The following is a 23,526-nucleotide window of genomic DNA, read 5'->3' on the forward strand; positions in this document are numbered from 1 at the left end:
CTGTGTTTTAAGGATGGGTATCCTAGATTCGGGACACTCGATTTCTCTGAATTTCCTTTCTATCCGGCACTCCTGTGACTGAGTGAGTGAGTGAGTGAGCGGGGTAAGATGAGTAGCGCGTAAAATGTGCAAGAAATTAAAACGATTTGCGCCAAGAGGCATTGGGCAGGAAGCAGTGGCGGCGTTGGGTTTTAAGAATGGGATCTCGGGGTGCGGAAAAGTAAACTTGGACAGACTACAGGCCACAGAGAGAGGGAGAAAGGAGGATGAAATCTGGAAATGGAATACGCAATTTGAGCTCCTTTCAGAGAATCCTTAACTGGAGACTGGGGTGGATCTCTTGCCATTACCGGACAATGGGAATCCTAGCTGCAAAGACGGGAATGGACAGAAGCGTTTTATAAGTGTCCTTCCATGCAAATAATTCTTCAACTTGGCTGGGCCACATTTTCGCTGGGGAACTATTACGCTAAGCTGAAACTCAGGTTGGGAATTATGTATATATTCCGGCGACTAGCGTGTAATTTAAAATGATATTTAGGAAAGGAATATTATAAAAGAAACTAAAATTAGGTATATCATAGATAGAAATTTATCCTCATAATAGTTTGTCAAAATCCTTCCCAATTCTGCAGCAGGTTTAATGAAAATGCCAGTCACCTGCCGCCTTTGTTCGGGATGAACGCTGCTCATCGTGTACGTATACATTGTTTGCTTTGGTTTGTGCGCTAGGCGTTTAGATTTCAATTATATTGAGTGGCCATCGCATGCCAAACATTCCCCAACAGCCACAGACATCAGACAGGAGACAAGAACCAATGCCTTGGGGCAAGGGGATAACTTTAATTGAGATTTACAATGCGAGTTAAAATGCCAGGACAGAGCGAAATTTGTACCCGCTTGAGCTTAACCTTGTTTCTATTTCTCCGCCCGTGATGCGGATGCTGCGGATTCGGTGCCGGAGATTTGCGGTGGGGGTCATAAATTTGTAGACAGTAAATCTTTTTTATAGTCGAGCGGCGAGAGGGAGCACTGTCTTCTCCTACTTCACCCCCTCAGAAAAAATCTGTCCGTGCTGGGTGTTTATTTGCTGATGGGCACCAGAAACGCTCCTGCTCCTCGCCGCCATATTAAAGCTCAATTGCGTTTAAGTAGCTGACTTTTATGGCTTTGCCTGCAGTCTTTTCCGGTCTATATAAAGCATGTATATATGCATATTTATACCCTTGCAGAGGGCCATATAATTTAGCAATTCCGCAGGAGATTCTTATGAGATGTTATGGGGACCAAAGCTTTAGCTTTAAGTTCCAGCTTAAAGTCGCTTTCCTTAGTGATATTTTGTTATAATTTAGAAATCTTTCAAGTCGAAAGATGGAATATAAAATATTATAGAACTTGGAAGAATATTTCCGTTTGAAATGATAATTAAAGAACACTTGAAAGATGACAATTTACAATGAATTATGAATATGTTACATAGCTAGGGTATTCTCTTCTTCGACCCTACTGACAAAGAGTCTCTTACTTTTTTTGGGAATAAATATATATTCAACAGTTGTTGTCGGCCCTTGTTCTCGGCGTTGTTGCCATTTGCAAATTTCGGGGAGAAAGCGGCGGCACAAGTGAATTGGATGGCAGAAATAGCCTGGCAACAATTTTTTTTGTTTTTTTGGTTGGCTTTCGCACTCCGCTTGAAAGCTAACGAGCTGCCGCGGTGGTTGGCTTTATATATATGTATATATGTACATATATATAGTGGGTACTGGTACTGCCACGGGTGTAAGCGTTGTCCAATGTTGGGGCTGCACTGTTGTTGAAATGATAAGCATGTGTGCAATTAAAATGAAAGCGTGCTCGCTGCTCTCCAGCAGAGCCTGTGGGCTGGGAATGGGGTTTTTGGGATGCTAGAGATGCCATGACATGAGGCGGCTCATGGCAATAAAACAAATGTCGCCTATTTTACATAAACGTTGTGTGCAAATTTGTTGTCCTTGTTATTGTTGGTGCTGTCGTTGTCCGAAAAATACACAACTGTAAACAGGACGAGAGGTCGGGCAAAAGGTGGGTGTGGATGGCAATCGCGAAAAGACAGTAGCGGAGTTATGGAGGGTACACCTTAAACCAGGTGAAAATATATATTTATTTTAGGAAAGGAAACTAACTTCAAGAAGCTTAAGTTTATATGTCTATGCATCTTGTAATTGCATTATATGATCAAATCAGAAATCGGTAATAACTTAGCTTACAATTTTCGCATTCAATGTAAACAAAGTAATAAGAATATATCTACGATTATTATAAGTAATTATTACTTATAAGTAATTAGAAGTTTATCCCCTTAGCTGCTCTATCTTCTTCAAAAATATTGTATATTCCATTTCCCATTCATAAATCCAGCAATCCCCCTTAGCTCAGCCCCTGGAGCAGCATCAGAACTCGGTCCGAGTTCCAGAGCGAGTATTTGGACGCGACCTGCACATTAAGTGTTTACAGCAGGCAGCCTCGCCGAGTCAGCGGTTTGCCATTTTATTTAGCTTTTCCGGCTACACCCAGTGGGAGTCTGGGCCATAAAAACGCTGCAAATTAAAAACGCATTAAGTTCCGTTGTCCGCTATCAAGATTCGGCCACGTGTGGGCATTTGATAGTCGGATGGCCGGACGTCTTTCTTGGGCCACCAGCATAAATCTCCGATTCCCGGATCCAATAATTACATCCCAAAAGGCGTTTGTCTTTAAGCCGAAGAGGACCGGAGGCCACAGCTATCAGCATCCAGCTGACAGTGGCTGTAAATGAGCAATTAGGCGCAATAAAAACATCACAGGGGCTGGTTTGGGGGCGTGTACTTAATTCAAATTGCGAAAACTTAGCCTCAACATGTGCGAAGGACCACCCCTAAAGAGGACATGCCCCGCACAGGCGTAAAATTAACACACACTTATCCGGAACCCGGAACCCGGATCCCAGTTCCCGTGCCCGTAACCGAAATGGAGAGCTCTCTGCGACAGCGGCAACAGCTTAGACATGCAGCAAATGGCCGAGAAATGGAAATACGGCATCCGACGAAGGCGCATTCCCCCAAACGATTTCCCTCGGCCACTTTCCCTCGGTTTCCCAAATATTTACCAGACCGTCCCCGACGATGCGGGGAATCCGTATCCCAGAATCCTCGAGCGATGAGTGCTGGCAAAAATGCACAGCCTGTTCCTGCCTCCTCCTCCTGGCTCTGCTTGCATCCGGCTGATGTACTGCCTTCAGCAAACACACCAACAACAGACGGACAAACAGATGGACAGACTGGGAAGGGGTATGGATGCGGCAAGGATACCTCTACGGTTACGGGTGGCATGCAAAACGAGCTGGTAAACTGAAGGGACTAGGACTCACTGCACGGCACTGACTTTGCTTAGACAGGCGTCACGTCAAAGGAGTTTTCTTTCCGGCCTGCTACGCTTTTCTTCGAAGAAAAACAAGGACGAGTTTCTCATTCCAGAGCTTCGACTGAAGAATATCTCGTAACTAGAAGCTTAAGCCTCTTGAAAAACTATTTCTTATTAAAATTATAAACATCAAGTATAAATAAAATGTTCTTAAATTATTCCTAGTTATTTAAACTATCCAGAAATACTTAAATTTTCAGAAATTACACACACCTTTGAGGTACTCAAGTAGCGGGTATCAAGAGCCAGGCAAAACTTGAAATCCTTTCATGTTGACTCTGCTCTTCTTGTGTTTTGGCAACACCTGCTATTTGTCAGTCCACCGCCTTACCTGTCCACCCGCTCCTCCTCCTCCTCTCCTCCGCTCCACTATTCACCATCTCCTCCGCCAGTAGTAGGTCGCCGAGAATTGTTATTATTTTCTGCTGCATAATAACGAGCCCAGCAGGTCGCCGTCGCAGTTTATGGGTTGCCTTTTTTTTCGGAAACGCCGCTTGACTGCCTCAGCTTGGTTTGGTTTGGTTTGGTTTGGCTTGTCGTGTGTGTGACACAGACACCGCTGATCCCGGAAATGCTTTTTCCCGGTCTTAGTCCCGGTCCTGTTCCCGTCACCAACACACATACACATATTAAACATTACACGGCTCCGAGACAGACACATTTGACAGTGTCACGTTGCGGTCGAGCATTGCCTGCATATAAATTTAGGATAAATATAAAATATAGCCAGGGAACGAGAAGTGAAGCCTTGAAGTTATACCGAAAAGAGGAATCCATCGAAGTGAGCAAGGAAGGGGGATCATTACATAAAATCCAGGTGGCTATTATAAGGGGTTGCACAGAATCGGATACTCTTCCCGATCTTAAAGTATATATAGCGGACTATCCAGACCCCGATTAATACCCTAACTAATGTCAGACTCCTCTAAGCATTAGCTCCATTCGCGAATGCTCCCGCCGGAATGTGCGGCAGCTGAGCATAATCTAAATAAAGAGCCGACATCGGTCGCTACCGTGTTATGAGCCGGGCTTTGTGCCACTTCCTGTACACACACAGAAACACACACACACAAGCTGACCCACTCGCCGCCATTTGCCTTCGGCCTTGTTTGTTTGTCTGTCTGTTAGTGCCGGTGTTGGTGGTGGTGTTGGTGTTGGTGTTGGTGTGGCTCATTTTGATGGCACGGAAGTCGCTTGTTTGCTCCGCTGCTCTCTTCAGTCCTCGCACAGTGTGGGCCTGGCTTTAAGTGTTTACGTGGCGTATTAGTAATAAATGTAATGTGCATAAAAGTGTCCACACGGCAGGCGCTCGTAAAGCGAGAATGTTTACAATGTGTTTAGGCCTCCGAACGGGGCACGCTTTTATAGATTTTTACAACTTTATTCCAGCAACAGCCTCGGCCATCAGCTAGCTCACTCTTGGCCTCATCAAGGGCCATGTCAAATGCAGGCACTTAATCAATCAAAAGCCCAGGCAAGGCCGCCTTATTAGACATCTCTCACTGCTTTCGGTCAAAGTTCTTTCCGGCTGCCAGTTCGGTTCGTTCGTTCGTTTGTTTGTTTGTTTGTTTTTGGCAGCACAAATTATGGCTGGACAAGTTCAAACATTTGCCTGTCCATCTAACCATTTGTCCTGCCAAATGCGTTTCATGTTCATCCAGCTTTCAGCTTCCAGCTTCCAGCTGCCAGCTTCCCGAGGAGGAGAGCGTGGAGATTGAGCCCAGGGCCAGGCTTAGATGGCTGGGCCGATAAGTCGCCGGCCTAAGACTCGGATATAGAGTAAAGTATGACCAGGGTTTCTCATTTCCCACGCGGTAAGCCCGCCCTCAATAGTCACACAATTCTGCGGCCAGCCATTAAATATCCCAGAACGCCCTTTCCTCAAGGGGTTTCTTCTGTCTGTGCTCTTCCACCTTGTGGGCCAGGAGAACGAGGTCCAGTCCACGGTTCAGGCAACCCAATTAAAATTCCACAAATTCAAGAAAGAGCCAGTCTAATGTTCCGAGCAGACATCCTTGAAACGTTATCTATGGCTCCCTGCCCGCGCTGGCTCTCTTTTTCTTTACAATTTCATTGCAAATACTTTGCGCTACTTAGCGGCCATTTTTCATCTTTGTCTATGAAAAGGGGTTGAAAAAAGGGTTTCTTTTCACTGCATACTCTTAATTAATTAAAATATTTTCGGCTACAGCTAAAAATAATTTCTCTTCTTCCTTTTTGGCTTGGCATAAACAATATGGCAACAATTTGGCAATTAATGTGGCTTTAATTCGCTATAGAAATGGCAGTGAGAACGGCTTGAAAAGTTTTCGGCAATGCAACTCGGCTTATTGGCCAACTAATTAAGCTCGGCCAAGGCACTCGGTCAAGGGTCAAGAAGTGGTTTATACCAGAAATAAAAGGCTGCACCCTGCCGGCAGGGTTAAACTGTTGCCTAGGCAGCAGGTGGAGGGAAGGTGTGTGTGTGTGTGTATGTGTGTTTGTGTGTGTGTTGGCAGGTGGATGCCGCTTCGGGGCAGGTCAGCTCCATCCGGGTTAGCTTATCCGTATCCGAGGTAAGCACACCCGGAGGAGACTGCAGCGTGGAAATTAAAAGTGTGCAGTCCAAGTGCTCCGCTCTCAAGTGGCTGCCGCTTCTAAAATTAGGCTTCCCCTCGGCGTTCAGTGGAAGTTTTTATTTTGCCATTTCCCTCGCTTGTGTTAGTGTTTTTCTTGTGGCTCGTCTTTCCTTGTTTTTTTTTGGCCACCCTAAGTAGCTGAATTTTTTGTGTGGCTGAAAGTTAAGCTGCAGCTCATAAATTTTATTCCTGAGCGGCAGCCAGCAGCCCGGGCCCACGTGGCGTATGCGCAACGTCACTGGCTTGTGGACCGAATGGAGCGTAAATGTTTACGTTTGTCAAATATTTACAGAGCCCTCTCAAAAGGGCATCAAATCGGGGAAAAGGTGCCATGAGCTTAATGGCTCACGGGCGTGATCTTCGACGCCAATGGAGCAAGCGAGTATTATGTCACAATCTGTTGGGGAATGCACGCAGCATTTAATCAAATTAATTACGCAAATGTTCCGAAAGGGGCCAAATTAATCCACTAAGTTCGAATTCATTCGCCTTTGCCATTTAATCGCTGCCCCCTCAGCTCCCAGTCACGTTGGGCAGCCCATCGCAGACTAATTGCCAGCACGTGTATGCCACATTAGTCAGTCTCCGGTTGCCCAGGTCTCGGGTCTTCGGTCTCTGAAGGAAAGAAAAAGTTTTCCCGCTTTTCCTTGACCCATATCAAAAGTCAACAAACTGCGTACATGTGTCCACGGTGAGAGAGAGGAAAAAACTGTCATTCAGTCTATAAATATATCCGAGGGAAAATGCCGAACGAGGTAGGGAAATGCTGTATGGATGATGTATTGGCGAGACGAGCGCACACGAAATATTTATAAATATTCTGCAACATTGCAGCTAAAATTTGATACACTGTTTACAAATGGCTCTGGATTTGTTTGGGCCAACTGAGAGGAAAAGCTAGCATCAAGGCCAGTGCCGTTGACCAATATAAATGAGCAAACAAACGGCGGTCGCATGCAAATGAATGACCAGCCAAATAGAGAGCAAGTCTGCCAAGATTGATTGCGTCGAGATATGAGTTATGGGACGCGGAATAAGAAGAGTTTCATCAGACAAGACGGACCTAGGACTGAAGCTGAATCAAGTGCTCCACGTGGCAGCTATTTATCGAGTTGCCCAAATGATGGCCCATCAAAAGTTCACAAAGTTAGCAACTTCCCCCAAGGTTGGGGAACGAAATCTCCATTGCATTTGCGTGATTTTTAATTTCGAAATTCATTTGAAATGCATAGCAGCAGTTTGTTTGCTTTCAAAATTGTTTTACTGCGTTTTTCCTGCATTTTTGTTACACAAACACGGAATATGGCAATTGAAATTCCATTCACACCATATTCGATTTAACTTTTATATATATTTTAGAAATTCAACATCACTTTTTGTTCCTCTAATTGCCAAACTGCATTATTTATGGGCCTTTTATTGTTTATGTATGATGCGCATATTGTTTATTTACACGAGTCAACATATCTTGTTAGGGGAAAGCTGTCTGGTTGGCTGGAAAATGAGCTCGGGAAAATGGGAAATGGGCATGTGTTAATTTTTATTGCTTTGTCGCCCGCTTTCTCTCTTTCCACATTGTTTGTTTGTTTACTCATAAATCTGTCTCTGAATTCAAATTTCGATATGAATATGAATGGAAATTAATGCGAATCCTTGAGTTTGATGTGGTCTGTCCCAGAATACACAGCCCCAAGTGCCTTGGCAGTGAATCTCTAACCTGTCTGAGACGTATTTATTTGCTTTGATTATTTCAAATATGATTTGCCTTTGGCCCAGGTCCCACAAGCAATTCCTATGCAGACGACGTTCATGACCTTCGACAGGGAGAACCTGATTGCCTCGAGGTTGCTTGAGTTGTTCACTTGAACCCATCGAGCTACGTGACGTATACGTAATGCGGGATAACGCATTGGGAAAGGTGAAGGGAATGAAGGACGATCCCAGGGATTTTCTTTTGTTCTATCAGCCTATTCTTTGCCTCTTTCAGGTTAAAAGCTGGCTTTCTCAGGCTCTTTTTTCATGCTATAAAAAGACTGCAAGTTAAGTTAACGAAGTAGGTATGCTTTAAATATATTTATAAACCAGTTGATTTCTAGAATTTGAGTAAAATCTTTAAGACTCTTTAAATTTTAATAACTTTAAGCATTCATTTCAATATATTTTAAGCTTTAAGCCCTTGCAACCAAGTATCTAATATGGTTTTCCCATTTAGGCTTAACTTTAATCACTTATCTAAACTACTGCATTTATCTTTCATTTCCTTAAGCAATAACTTTATTTAATTCAACCTCAAATTGTTGGCTTTTTGTGACTTCATTAACTGTTTCGGTTTTTGGCTTGAACATCCAACGAGACGCACAATCGGCCACTAATTAATGGTCTCAAGGTGCCCGTTCAATAAGTGGCCGGAAACCCCATTAAGCGGCAGGAAAATCTTTGACATTGCCCTCTGACCTGGCTGGATATTGAACCTGAGCCTCGTCCTGGACTCTGACCCGGTCACCAGGCTCGACAAAACAATTGGCAAGTGTCATCGACAGTCGCGATTTGGATTTTGAACACAGGCCGGACGAGGCAGGCCGGTCAGGTAAATTTATTAATAATAAAGCACCTTTTGTGCATAATTTGAAAGGTTTGCCCTTTGTCCTTTGGCCAGCTGTCGCGGCGTTTATTAATAAAGCGGGGGCGTGGGAGGTGGAGCTTATTATTAGAACCAATTACAGGACCAACGACGTTGACAATTGCCGCTTAGCGTTGCCAGGTCTACAATTATGCGCACCGGTAGTCAAATGAGGGGGTTTCCCGGGACAGGGCCACCTCCTCCCACACACAGAGTGGCTCTCCTCCTCCACAACTCCTGCAGGAGGTGAGAATCCTGCGAGTGTAGTGCAAACATTTTGCAATTTTCAGTCCAACAATGGAAAGCAATTACAAAACAAACTCAGCGCTAAATGAGTGTGTGGCAACATGGCAAACAAAGTGTGATGAAAGCTAGAGGGGATCGGTGGGTCTGGGTGTGGCATAAGGTGTGAGTTGTGGATTCTGCTGCTGGGAGTGGGGTGTGCCGCCATAGGGGCGTTGCTGGTGGTGCCAGTGTACACATGACTGGGACTGTTGTCAAGCGTGGGCGATGCCTTGATTGGATACGCTCCGAATGATTTCCCTGGGCAGCTCCATCCAGAGTCAAGTTATGAGGGGCGAAACACAAATTGATTGGTAATAAAACTTAAAAGATTTCGCAATTATCCAGCTCTCCAAAGGAAGCCCTTCAAATCGGTTGAACACACAAAAGAGATTAGAGTTTGCCCTATTGACCTCACTTTATATTGTCTTGGCAATTTGAAAGTAATAAACAATTAATAAAATGGTTTTAAATTGGGCTTTATGGATTTTATGCTTCAGTCACTTTATGTATTTAAAATAGAATAAATAATCTGAGGATCAATTACTTTTCTGCCGCAGCCAAGCGGGGCTCGAAGAAGGCCTTCATCTGCATCAGGCCCTCCCAGTTCTCATCCCAACCGGGGGTCACCTTCTTGGCATTGGCATACCACCTGGCCACATTCGGGTATTTGGCAATATCAAACTCCACAATCTCATAGGTGGACACGGTGGCGAGTATGGCAATATCGGCAATGGTGAGCTGACCACCGGCCACGTAGTCCTGGGCCGTCAGGAAGGTTTCCAGCAGGTCGAAGGCAGTCTCAATTTTTTTAAAGTCTTCGTCAGATCCTGTCTTTCCAGTTTGGAAAAGTGGGTAATAGTATTTTATAAAGGCAGCGTATAGGGTGCCCATGTCAAAGTACAGACGCTGGTTGATCAGTGCCTGCTCCTTGGGATTCTTGGGGAACAGAGAGTCGTCCTTGCCGTACTTCTCCACCAGATAAATGGCGATAACTCGGGACTCCCAGATGGCAAATCCGTTGTCCACTAGCGTGGGAATGGTGTGCTGGGGATTTAGCTTTAAGAACTCCGGTTTTAGCTGTTCGCCCTCCATGGTGTTCAGTAGCTTCTTGTTGAGCTCCAATCCCAAGGCTTTGGCCACCATGATGACGGTACGGCAGCCACTGCTGCCAGGCATATAGTAAAAGTCCATAATGTTATATTTCGTGGTACTAACCGCTGAATAGAAAGCCGAATACTGACTGCTACCCGAAATGTTTGCCGGTTAAATAGCAAAGTGTTTTGTGGCATTATCTTTGCCGGTTTGTTAAGTCTACTGCAAGGTTTTCTAGTCATGGTAAGACACCACATTTGAATTTCTACAATGAATCACTGCAGGAAATCACTAATTTATATTTAAAGACGTAGACATACCATTTATAGATAGCGTAGATAATTAAGGTGTATTGTATTTAAGATTATTTGACAATTATAATACCCTGCTAAAGTTTAAAATGTGAGCCATATGATAGTGATATGGGGCAGAGGGTCTTGTACTTTGAAATTTATGTTTACGCTTCAAAAATTAGTCATGAATATACTCTGAGCTTATTACTTTTTACTTAAGAATTAAGTTTATATATTAAACGAACGAATGAATGAAAAATAATAAATTATATGCTTTTAAAGTTAGCAGTTGTGAAGAAAGTATATAGTTAAGATCCCTAAAAACAATTACATTTAATTGACGTCCTCTTATATTATTCTCCGACGTCTTTAATGCCACTGGTTGGCCCTTAAGTAGCTGACTGCAAAGTTGCGCATACGCCCCATGTGCTTGTCAGACTCGCCTCTCTAATTGCCAAGTTGGTGGTGCCGAGACCATAAAACAAGCGACATCAAGCTGCAAACAATGCGCCTTCTATGCCGGCTGGATATATCCGTAGTCGGACCGGCAACGGGTCGCGTTTCGCGTTTCCCCAGGTGGCTGGCCAGGCAAATTAAAGTCACTGAGCCCGCCAACTAAATATGCCATGAAATGTTGCCAACGGATGTCGTCCTCCTTGTCGTCGTTGCAGCTCCTCCGGCACGCCCGCTCCTGCAGTTGCAGGGAAACTTTACGCGAATCCCAGCGTCGTTTATTGTTGACTCAACTGGCTGCCATTTCCGGCATCCGGGCTACCGAAGTAGGACCCAGAGAAGGACTCAGAGGAGGCGTTGCCTCCTGGCAGACAGTTTGTTTTATGATTGCGCGTCGACTAATTCGCCCTGCAATTTTGCAATTAAATTGTAGAACGTGCCATGGATATGCAAAGTTTTCGCATCGCCTTCGCAGCTTCTTGGCCGAAGTATATTAACAGTTTCTTGCGTAGTCGGGTAATGCAATTAGTTGGAAACTGAAACTAAAATTCATCAATCACGGACCCACACACTAATTGTCTGTCAATAGGAAGCTGAGATGTGACTTTCGGGAGCCACTTGGGAGCTCAGCATTAGCATACATCAACGTGAGTGTATAACTTTTGGCTGCTAGTAATCAATCATAGATGAGAGGAGCTTCCATTAGTGAGGGACACAACCCGCCATGGGACACTAGGTATTTGGTTACATGTCGTTGCCAAAGTTTAATATCCGCTGCTTCTTCCAGTCGAGCTCAACCCGGGAATGCCACGACATATTGGACGAACTGGATCTCCTCGAGCTTCTCATCTCGCGTTGCATGCCAGCTGTCCTTGCCTCGACTGCACCCTTCGAGGCGTGCTCAGCCCTGTCGTTCAGTTACAACTTCAACATTACATTCCAGTGCTCAGTAAAAAAACTGCAAATGACGTGCAATCCTTGTTAGCAGTGGATAATAACAACATCGAACAACAAACAAACAAGTCGGAACTATCAGCAGACAGCAGCAACAATGTGAAATCAATAAAAAAGCAAGGAGCGAAGGTTGACTTTTGATACTGGAGTCTTAAATACACTTATGAATATGATAGTAATAAAAGAAACTCTGAGTCTTTAAATTGTAAAGATGTACTTATAGTACATAAACTTTTCATTTGTTGGCTTGGCTTGCACATATTTAATTTACTTTTATATTCATAAAGAAAGAAGCATTATACATTTATTCAAAGGTTAATTAAATTGAGTCCAGTATTAATTTATTGATTCAATCAATTCGAGAACAATAAGGTTCAACCCATTGTTAGTGTATAAAATTGAACAAAAGTAAAAGCGAAAACATTTTCATTTGGATAGTCCGACAAAGAACATGATAACTAATGCTTTACAAGATGTTCGCACAGTTGAGATAGTTTCCTTTATTACTTTTTTCTTTTTTTGACAATAAAATGTAATGGGCCCGGGGCATGGATAGCAGCGGATTAAGCGCTCTATTAAACCTGTTCAAGGAGAAAAATAGGCCAAGCAGCTAAACAATATAATTATTTTTATACTATCCCCATAATGCTATCCATTAAAGATTTAATTTCGAGCCCCAAATAAAGTGCTCTGGGGGAGAAATAATTTATTTAGTGTAGAAACATCAAAAATAGCATTTTCCTGCAAAATGTTATTTAAGCGTTCGTTTGCGTGTTAATTTATGGACTTCATAGTTGGCCGGCCATAAATTGCAGCACATATCGGAGGAGGAAGAGGAGAGCCATTAAATTGTTTAACTAAACATGCAATCTCACAAATGGCAGCCCCGGAGTGGAGGAGTGAGGCCAACAAATGCATAATTAAAATGCCAAAGGGAAACCAATTGTTGCTGCCACAAAATGGAGTCTTCCCTCTACCTTATACCCGCCCTTTGCCCATTTTTTTGTGTTGTCTATGAAATGTGTTAATTAAATTGTCACTCGCATTGTTTTGCGCCCTGCTGTTGTGCAATTACACCCCGCTGTTGTTGAATATTTCTGCTAAATTTAAAGTCCTAATAGTCTTTCGAAAAAGGTTAAAGTTCTAAGCTGACATTATCCAGGAGCAACTAAATCTTCGAGGACATTATTTGGCATTTTCCTTATCCCGCTCAAGGGATAAGTGCAAATGTTAAACCATTGTTGGGGCACCAGTTCCTAGTAAATCCCATCCAATTATGAACGGAATGCATTCTCCCCACCAGGAGCTCTCCTCAACGCTGGCGCTGGCATTAATATCAACAATATAAGGAGCGCGTGCAGCTGAAGTGCCGCCCCCAAACTGTCTTCCTTCTCGCATAAAAAGCGCGTTTTTTCGGATGGTTTTCGTTTTCGTTTTACTATTTTTTAGGGGGAAGTGCTAAAGTAAAATCAAGCTTGAAGATCAACAACAAGCGCAAACACAAACAGCAAACTGAGCTGTGTGAATTTGTGTAAACTGGGGGAGGAGCTGGGAATGGGAATGGGACTGGGATGCATTTGTGGCTGTCCTGTCTCCCAAGTAACATGTTCGCTGTGGTCCTGGCAGCGTGAAAGGATTTCGTTGCTTGCGGGCCGACACAAAGGAATATAAATATTGAAAAATTTCTTGCCACTATGCAGATATGGTCACATAAAATGCGGCATTGACAACGTTTTAATTGCAACTTGCATATGATATATGGAACTGAGACCGAGCACAGGAGACCCGTGTTGGTCATAACTTTGTATTTTTTTCTGTACTCCCGGCAGAGGTGTATATTTTTCCTGGGAAAACCAAATATGCGGAGAGCAGTCCGTATGGAAATGTATATGTCCTGCCATATAAAGTGTCCAATAAAAGTTTTCCGAGAAGAGTTTCAGCAAAGCAGAGCATGTTGGTCTTAGGTGCTCCGATTTTCTGGGAATTTTTTCTCTTTTGAGGCTCATTAATATTGAATTTGACCATGCACTCTCCTTATTTGCATTGGCCAGAGATGCAGATCCCAATAGTATATATAACTTTATAAATATCAAACAAAAATAAGCTTTATACATACTATAACTCCTCCTATTTCCGTCGTAAATTCGAAGCTTATTTAACATGCTTATTATTTACACATATTTATAAATATTTTCCCCCACATATGTGGGCTGAAGACTGCTGCTAACATGCAACAGAAACATTTCCCCAAGCCTTCTTCTCTCGCTGCTGCTGCTCCTCCTTTTTGTGGAAATACGCAACTTTGCAGCCTCTCACGGCAAGAACAACACGAAGAGCACTCCTCCGATGGGAACAAGTGCGGAACAAAATAAAACTCTGCCCGAGTGTTCCTGTGTGTGTTTGTTCAACGAAAGTTTGAAGAATGTTTGCCCCACCGACACACCTTTACCTTTAGTTTCCATTCCTGCCAGCTCGCTAATTACACGCTCAGGTTTAAGCTAATATACTTTTTAAATTAAATTTCATCTGCAGTCAGTTTCAGGGAATTCCTTGAAGGCAGGTGTTCCCTTTGCTGCAGCTGAAAATCAATTTCCAGTCGATTTCCCCTATATTCTTTGGCCTCCCCGAAAAACTCTGGCCAATCAATTGCCAAAGCTCAAATGCAATTACGTGTGGTATTTCAATGGTAACTTGAAAGAAGAGATGGGTTCCAGTTAACCGAAGGTGGAGTAAAACTTAAATGAGTTAAGTTTTTCACATGGAATCCATCTTGGCATCCTATTTCTCGCTTGGTGAACAAAGGAAATTTTTCTTGAAGCACTGACAGTAGTAATGAATACAAAATTAAACAAGTTAAATATATATTATAAATTCAAGTCGAAGTATAAATTACCTTTAATTGATTAGCCATAAAAGTGAATACTGTAAGACTGCCATACATTCATCTCTAATTAAAATCCTCCCAAAGAGTAAAAAATATAGCAATAGTCCTTTAAAGATATTAATCACAAAGCCACATATATATATTTATCATCATTTTTTCGTTAGGCTAATGATCAGGCTTAACCTTTTCAAATAATTTTTGTTTTGTTTTTGGCTTTTCCTTCAAAATTTCGGTAATTTTACCCCAACAAAAAAACCCTTTCAATATTTTACGCAGTCAAAAAGCTGACCTGTATAAGCCGTTTATACTGTGGTTAACGCTTGATGGCCATAATTCAAAGCTTGGTTAAATGGGCGTAAGGTTTGCCAGCGGGCAAACGCAGGGGTAAGCTCTGAATGACCATTGTATGCCATACATCAAGTATACGCACTGTTTGCCCCAACACTGGCTTTGTTTGCCCGAAAAGTATTTGATCGACGGAGATGGGAATGAGAATCAGAATGGGGAAATAGGGGCTCAATTGGCAAGACAAATTAACAACAAATGCCATAAATTACACAGTTCGATAAACGGCGAGGCCAAGTAGCCACACTTCCCTCCGACTCTGCTCCACGAATGTCAACAGGCATTGTTGTCTGTTTACTCGTAGCACACAGGGGATGTGTGCGTACTTATGTTTATATACACAGCAAAATGCATGTGGATGAATTAATCTCACAAATTGATGTCAGACAGCATTTGCAATGAGATTGTGCTAACGGCAGGCATTTATCAAGTATTATGGACATGTGGAGTCCGAACCTGTCCGGCGATGATCACGTTAAATTGTGCTAGAAAACCATCAAAATTTAATTTCACAATTGCATAAACAAAGTGCCGAGCGAGGGAGAGAGAGAGAGAGCCCTGGATAATTGCAGCTTGTTTATTTTGGCTTACAGCTTTGAATTATTCATGCAAATGTCCGACCAAAAGTATTTAGTCACAAACTGTCACATGTGATTGTGACGCATTCGCCGGCTCGCTCCTCTATACCCAACAGTTGTCATTTTGTGGCCAGAGTAAATAAATAAAACCAATCAAATAGTAATAAATCCAGTGTGGCAAACACACAAGGGGCGGTAAGGTGTGGCGAACGGCGGGAGGATGTGTAGTTTTCCCTCTCTAATATTTTAAGCCATAAATATAATATTTCCTATGGAAGTCAGGGAATACTGTGTGCAGATGATAACAAAAGCTGAGACACTGCAGCTATTGAATGGATAAATTGCACCAAAATAGACAGACATAAATAAAGACAATCGGGATTTTGTGAAAACCACATCAAAAGTGGCAATAATTCTTCATAAATTCATAAATGGTGAATTTATATACTATATTAAAGAAAAGACTTGTGTTATTTTTAAACTCGGTGAGTACGATAAGTTCTTATCCCACCCATGCGGCATATACATATAAATAGCTTTGACCGTCTGCCTTATTTTATGGCATAAATTAGGGGAGAAATAAAGCGAAATTTTATTTGCTATTATAAGCCGCTTCTGCTACTGCCAACTTTTAAGGCCCAAGGCTGCTAATCACATCGAGAGGGAAGGGAGAAAGGTAGGAAGGTAGGTGCACAAATAATTATAGCAATTAAAAAGTTGGAATGATTTGTGGGGGGCGAATTTATTTCTGCTGATTTGATCAACCCAAATGCGCTCAATGGGCGCCATTCAGGTTTCATTCTGCCTCCAGGACCGCAAAAAGGTCCTAGAAGAAGTAAGGACTTTGCCTTTGCCTTTGCCCTTGTCACCACCACTAATGGAATTAATTGGCGCTCTGTGTTGAATGCTAATAAAATCACTAAGCCCCACAACAAGAACTAACTGTGCGCAACAAATTAGACAAAACTTGAATGCTTTAATTAGATTACTCGCAAAGAGGGAAGGGCTAGGGGCAGGACTTGCACTTTGTCGAAATCTGCCATGAATTTTCCAACGACGCGGCGCAAATTGTCAATTAGCATAAACTCCAAGAGGATTATGAGTGGATTAAAATAAATGTGCCCTCTGCCTGTACTTGCGGCTTAATACATGTCAGTGTGTCTGTATGCTAAATAGCATTTACAAAGGTTAAAGGTGAACTCATTACGCGTAAGCCGCAGTTAAATGTTGAACATAATTAACGACACTTTGGCTTTGTTCGAGCTGCCTACCACCAGCCAGCCATAATTATGAAGCCTCTCCGGGGCTCGGTTTGGATTTTGACCAGTCCAGGCCAGGCCTGGCCAGCATCTCTCTTTATTCTTCGTCGGTTAATCGTTAATGCAATTGACCGCTTTCCATTCAAATGACAAAGGACCAATTCCCGCTCTGCTAACCGCCTGTGTCGCAGTCGCAGGCTGTAGAACAAAAGGCGTTAACAAAGAGCAAGTCAGGACATCCTGCTCCTCGTCCTCGTCGGGACCAGGCAGCCAGCCAGCCGTACCAGCAGCAAAAGGTGTCCGTAATTGTATGTGAAACTTGTTGAAGGCTTCAATTATGATGATTTTACACAGAGTTCGTGTATCGCTGCACAAGGGACAGTGACAGAGGTCAGAGAAGTTATGTCAGGGGGATATGAAGTCGAAATACTTATTTAATTGAGTTGAAATCTGCCCTGGCTACCAAGAATCATTATTAAGACATCTTATTCTCCACGAAAATCGTAGTTATTTTCAATCAAAGATCCCTCCTTTTCTGAGCTGAGCCCCTGGCACGCACACTCTGGCCCATTCTCGGTGCAACCGCAGCGCGACTTGCACTTTGCCACGACTCAGTGGAGTTTGGAGGAGAGTGGAGGTGATGGCTTCCATGGCAAGTCCTCGCCTGCCCCGAGAGGGTGGCTTCCACAACTTGACTTGGCTTTCATGTTGTTGCTGTGAAACGCTGGATAATTGGCGTAAATAGCAAAACAGCAAATTGCCATTAACTATTGGAAAAATGTTCGCATCGCTTGGCCTGACTTTGGCTGCGACTCCTGCTCCTGCGACTCCTGATCCTGCTGCTTTCAAGAGGAGGCAATGGCGATGACGATGGCGATGGCGACCTGCTACTGCAGCTGATGGCGCTTGTGCTGTGCTGTGCTGTGTAGGTGTCGGTGATTACGCGAAATGCAATTAAAAATATTTAAGCTGCATGCAGCAGGCTATAGCAGCAACCATGCCGAACATAAATAATGCCGAACCGTTTATTAAAGCTTAAATGGGCTGGCAGACTTTAAATCTTGGCTCGTTTTTTGCTGCATTCCTCTGTGGCCAGTGGATCCTGGGTAATGTTTGTTGATTTTTTTCTTGTTGTTTTTCACGCTGAACTCGGTGCTTATTACTCTCATGTGCTGGCCGTCGCATCGCTCGTAAAGTGGGATTTTAAAATACACGCCTCTTGCAGTTTTTTTTCGCACACTCAATGCAATGGCTATTAATTAACAAGGGATAGCGATTGTTTGCTTTTTTACACATGCCAAGCATGCAGATTAATAAAGTGATACAAAAGAGTGAGAGCCGGGACAGGAGGGTGAATCCGAGGTGATTGAAGAGTCGTCCTTGAACCAGGCTTTAAGCGTTGCTGCAACTGGATTATGGCTCTCAGCGGATAATCTGTGGAAATTGTTTGTTATACTCAACTGGGTCAAGAAATGCCAACCATGATTGATGATATGATTACCGAGTAAATCGATAAATAAATTTATAAATTGTGAGTAATTACACCACGCTATGTGCTTAAAGCTCACTTAATTAAGTCCCAACAGCGACGAAAATTAAATCCCTCGTACAAACATCCTGACGCAGGCCGCACAGACTTTGCATAGTTTAACATAATTTGATTTGCATTATTCCGAAATGCTAAACAAACTGGCAGCGAATCCAGTTAGAAGAGAGGTAAAAACATTGCATAATTTGCGGCGTCGCCTCATCAGACCGTAAGCGCATTTCAAGCAGGCACCCAACCAGGACCCAGGCACGGACCCACAGGATAACATGCCCGAAGCCCCTGCACCGGGACACACTAGCAAGCGTCTGGATTTGAGTCGGGCTCAGGCTCAGCTCGGGCTCATGACGGTTATTATGTTAATTTACATGTCTGATGGCCATAAAGCTGCGCACGCCTACCTCCTTCCACTCGTGTGTGGGGCGTGGCAGGTGCGACTAATGCATAAATTCACTATAAACATATAGATTATGCAGAGCCCCAACACACACAAGCATACGCATACGCCACAAAGTATGCAAAGTTATGTGCAAGCCTATGCGCCAAGCTCTGACTTTGCCGGCAACCTTCTGCCGGTCTTCCGCCGCCGTGAATTGCATGAGCAGCCGCGCGTGCTTTATATGCCAAAACAAAATGAGTTTCTCGCATGCCTGCCCAACGAAGGTCCTCGGATGGGTAAGCCAGTGCGGATGCGTGAGCAGATCCCTCGTGATCATCGTGAGTGAATTTTTAGCTCATAGTAACCACTTGATTAAATATAAAGTGCTTCAGCCACTTTATTCGAAGCTTATTGAGAGATAAATCAATCAGTAAGTACCTATGACCAGTAAGTACCTTTGATCAATAAGTATAAATGAACATTAAGTATGATCAGTAAATAGCTATGATCAGTTATTAACTATGTGCAGTAAGTAGCTCTGAACAGTAAGTATCTATGACCAGTAAGTATCTATGACCAGTAAGTAACTATGATAAGTAAGTATGTATGATCACTTACTAACTTTGAACACTAATAAACAATGACTTGCAACTTTTGTAACACAACACATTTCTGAGACTTGGCCAGCAGAAGTCACTTCGTTCCGGGGATGATAGAAGCAGTTGGGAATCATATGCATAGATGTGCGAGATTTGTTTTAGAGCATATTTAAGCTATTTGGATGAAACTATGGAGTTATTCTTCTAAATAATTTTACTAGTATATAAATCGGAGCATGGCGAATCGGTGTACTATGTATATACATATATATAGCTGGCATAGGAACAATCGGACGATTTATAGAACTATGATCAGTAATTAACTATGGGCAGTAATTAACTCTGAACAGTGATTATCTATGACCAGTAAGTATCAATGGACATTAATAAACTATGACCAGTAAGTAACAATGAACAATAAGTAACTCTGAACATGAAGTATCTATGATCAGTAACTATAATCAGTAAGTATCTATGACAAGTAAGTATTTATGATCAGTTACTAACTTTGAACACTAATAAACAATGACTTGCAACTTTTGTAACACAACACATTTCTGAGACTTGGGCGGCAGAAGACACTTCGTTCCGGGGATGTTATAACCAGTTGGGAATCATATGCACGGATGTGCGAAATTTGTTTTGGAACAAATTTAAGCTATTTAAATGAAACTATGGAGTTATTCTTCTATATAATTTTACTAGTATATAAATCGGATCATGGCGAATCGGTGTACTATATATGTATATACATATATATAGCTGGCATAGGAACAATCGGACGATTTATAGAACTATGATCAGTAATTAACTATGGGCAGTAATTAACTCTGAACAGTGATTATCTATGACAAGTAAGTATCAATGAACATTAAGTATCTATGACCATTAAGTAACTCTGAACAGTAAGCAACAATGAGCAATAAGTAACTCTGAACATTAAGTATCTATGACCAGTAAGTAACTATAATCAGTAAGTATCTATGACGAGTAAGTATGTATGATCAGTTACTAACTTTGAACACTAATAAACAATGACTTGCAACTTTTGTAACACAACACATTTCTGAGACTTGGGCGGCAGAAGTCACTTCGTCCCGGGGACGTTATAACCAGTTGGGAATCATATGCACGGATGTGCGAGATTTGTTTTGGAGCAAATTTAAGCTATTTTGATGAAACTATGGAGTTATTCTTTTATGTTATTTTACTATTATATAAATTGGAGCATGGCGAATCGGTGGACTTTATATACATATATATAGCTGCCATAGGAACTATAGGAAAATTTTAAGAAAAATAGTACGTGCAGCAATAATTTCCTCTATAATTCACGCAGTCACCTCTAATCGGAACACAAATGCAGCTGCCAAAGACATCATTTCCCTGGGGGCGGAGGACTCTCGACTCACCTTGGGGCAAGGTGGCTCTGATGAGCTCCGGGTTGGGGCTGGGGTGTGGGTTCCACACCATAATTGAGCTAAAATAGTTTGCATAAAAATGCAAATTGTCACATATCCTGCACTTTTCCATTTAGCTTCGAACGTTGCCAACCAGAGGCAGTAACAGTGGCAGCAAATTGTTAGCGGCCTTATCCCGCCGGCGAATCTCGCTTGCTCGCTGCGAGCAAATGAATAAGGGGGGGAAATGCTCGGAAAAATGTTGGCCAATTTGAGTGTGCGTTTGGCTGCCTATTTGAAAATGCGGGAAAACGTTTGCGATTGTTTCTAAATGCTTCTGCTGATGCGATTTGCGCGGCAAATGTTGCATTAATTGAAACGCAGCCAAGCGACGAGGGAGAAGCTTTTGAAAAAAGGACAATTGAGGTGGGGAGGCTTCTTAAAGCCCTGTCCCGGATTGAAATGTTTATTTTTCGTACAAGTCAAAAGTAAATTAAGAAATCTCCAGATAACCTCGAGACACACAAGAGACAAACTCATGGAAATGCTTGAGAAAATTCATATGTTTGCACATTTGATTCATATTTATATATGGACGAGTTTATTTATTATTCTGGCCACATGACAAGATGCAGAAGAGATGAGAATTGAGTTAAGAAAATATTTGTGCATATTAAGCAAATGTCAAAGGAGGCCAGAGTGCCAGAGACATGGATTTAATGAGATAAATTTTTGATTTAAGTCTATGCCGGGGCCAAAAGGAGAAGGGCGAAACCGCACGCTGGCAAACTATTTTCATTTTTATGAGATTTTATCTTATTTAATTTAAAACATACTTTTTGTCCTCCTCCGGCAGTTCACTCCAGCTAGAGCTCCAGCTTCTGCCAAGGCTCCAGGCTGTCAGCGGCAGCTTTGTCCTTTGCCTGCTGCGCGTTACGCGTTGCAAACAATTTAAAGACAAAAGTTGGGCCGAAGTATTAAAAAGTTTTCTAGTTACTTGTTAGTTAAATAATAATGCGTAAAAGGAATTTCGAATGCAGCAACGCCGACAGCGTCAAATGCAATTAAATGGAGACCGCACCTGCAGTCGAGTTAGCCGACAAAGGCAACAAAGGATGTGCGACGCGAATTCCAGGCATCTGCAACGGAAAAGGATGAGGAGCTAAAGGGGAGCGAACTTTTCCTGGACAACAATACACCAAATTGGCAAGCTTTTACACGGGAACCACTCTCTCACTTAGACAAAAAAAAAAAAACAGAACTTAGCTCAGACAGTTCCAAATTTGAAATGATTTCCCGCCCAGTCTCTGCCGCAATCCAAATGGCGCCCTTCGTCCTGCCTGGAAGGTTTTCTTGGGTCCTTTTTTGTGTCCAGAACCAGACCGTCTGCTCTTTCGGGGGCTTTGCCATTCGACTTTTGGCCTCGAGCCACAGACGAACATCCACAGGATTTTCATACATTTCGCTTTGTTCCCAGAATTTACGGCTTAGACATGTTAATATGTGCGGATCATATATAGCACATTTGGCTGTGATTTATGTAAACTTATTTGAGCCCAGCAAGCAGATAAATCTCGAAACTTTATGCGTAGATTAAATTAAGTTTTGCGGCCATTCGGAGAGATGAGAACATTTCGGGAAATGTTTTAATAATTCCCCCAAGTTTTTTACAGGCCAATCATTCGGCTTAGCCGGGGCTTAAGTTATATCCTTCACTCATAAATTTGATGGGGACCCATATATATTAACCTCAATTCATTTTATCTTCGGCATTAAGTCAATTCAATCTCCGCGCTTGGCTGCGGAATCCCTTTTCGAAAGGGTTTGCGTTCCTCTTTTCATCGTGGGAATCAAAGGATTGCGAATAGTGTAAATTTAATATGCCGCCTAAGCTGCTCAAATATCTGGGCCAAACCCATTATTTTATTATGCACAGCATGATCAACAAATTATCCGGGGTATTAACTCAGAGCTTCTGAAGTATTTCCTGGCATGCGAACCACGCTCACTTTTCAGCTTTCACCAAAGTATACACAAAAAATGAACACCATCCGCCACTAATTAAGTGGGATGGCGAAGAGGGCAACCAAATTGATGTGGTCATCATCAACTTTTATGGCCGGCTTGCTTCAGCTCGGATAGCTGTGAAATTCTTCAACTAAGGGTAAAAAATTTGATGGTGACACTGGTCAGCAGCGGATATGGAGAGAATATGTAAAGGGATCTGAAACTATCTAAAATTAATCTACTTAAATTTTAAATATAAAGTCCTAGTCCTTCAAATTTCGAAAAATGTATCTAAAATGTAACATTTAATATTTAAAATATGCTATTAAGTGAAATCCATGTATGTACATTGATTATAGAATACACGGCGTATACGCTATATGTACCGGTTGCACCTTTATGAGTTGAGATTTGGAGGAGACAACCCGGAGAGGTCATTGATATGCTAACAAACTGTCAAACGCAAATATGCCGGCGCCATGAGGGCCAAAAGGGGGTTATTGAGGAGCGGCAGCAGCAGGGGGTGGTTGGTTGGAGCGTGGCACATGACAATGACGACCTTTGGCCCAGGATATGCCACGGAAGCTCCTTTCACACGCACACACACACACCGGACGACCTTCCAGCGTTTGGTCAACTTCCGCCTCAAGGCAAACGGAAGTGTGCCAAACAGTCGCCGTTGAACGCTGTCAGCCGAGCGGAAAAGTAAAGCTGGGTTAAGGGGGAAAAGCTGGCCAGGGGAAAAGCCAAGAGAGAGGATATAGTTTTCCCCCCGC

At 42.7% G+C, this 23,526-nt stretch overlaps 1 protein-coding gene and 1 pseudogene across 1 annotated transcript in view; both read right to left on the minus strand.

Annotated features, from left to right (window-relative positions):
• Positions 1-23,526, minus strand: part of LOC110179843 (glucose-6-phosphate 1-dehydrogenase) — a 58,608-nt gene that overhangs the window by 26,385 nt on the left and 8,697 nt on the right. The gene's annotated exons all lie outside the window — the stretch shown is intronic.
• Positions 9,502-10,152, minus strand: LOC110179845 (glutathione S-transferase D2 pseudogene; annotated as a pseudogene).

This window comes from Drosophila serrata, unplaced genomic scaffold (genome assembly GCF_035046125.1).
Source record: "Drosophila serrata isolate PLE 108 unplaced genomic scaffold, ASM3504612v1 contig_272, whole genome shotgun sequence".
Lineage (NCBI taxonomy): Eukaryota > Metazoa > Arthropoda > Insecta > Diptera > Drosophilidae > Drosophila > Drosophila serrata.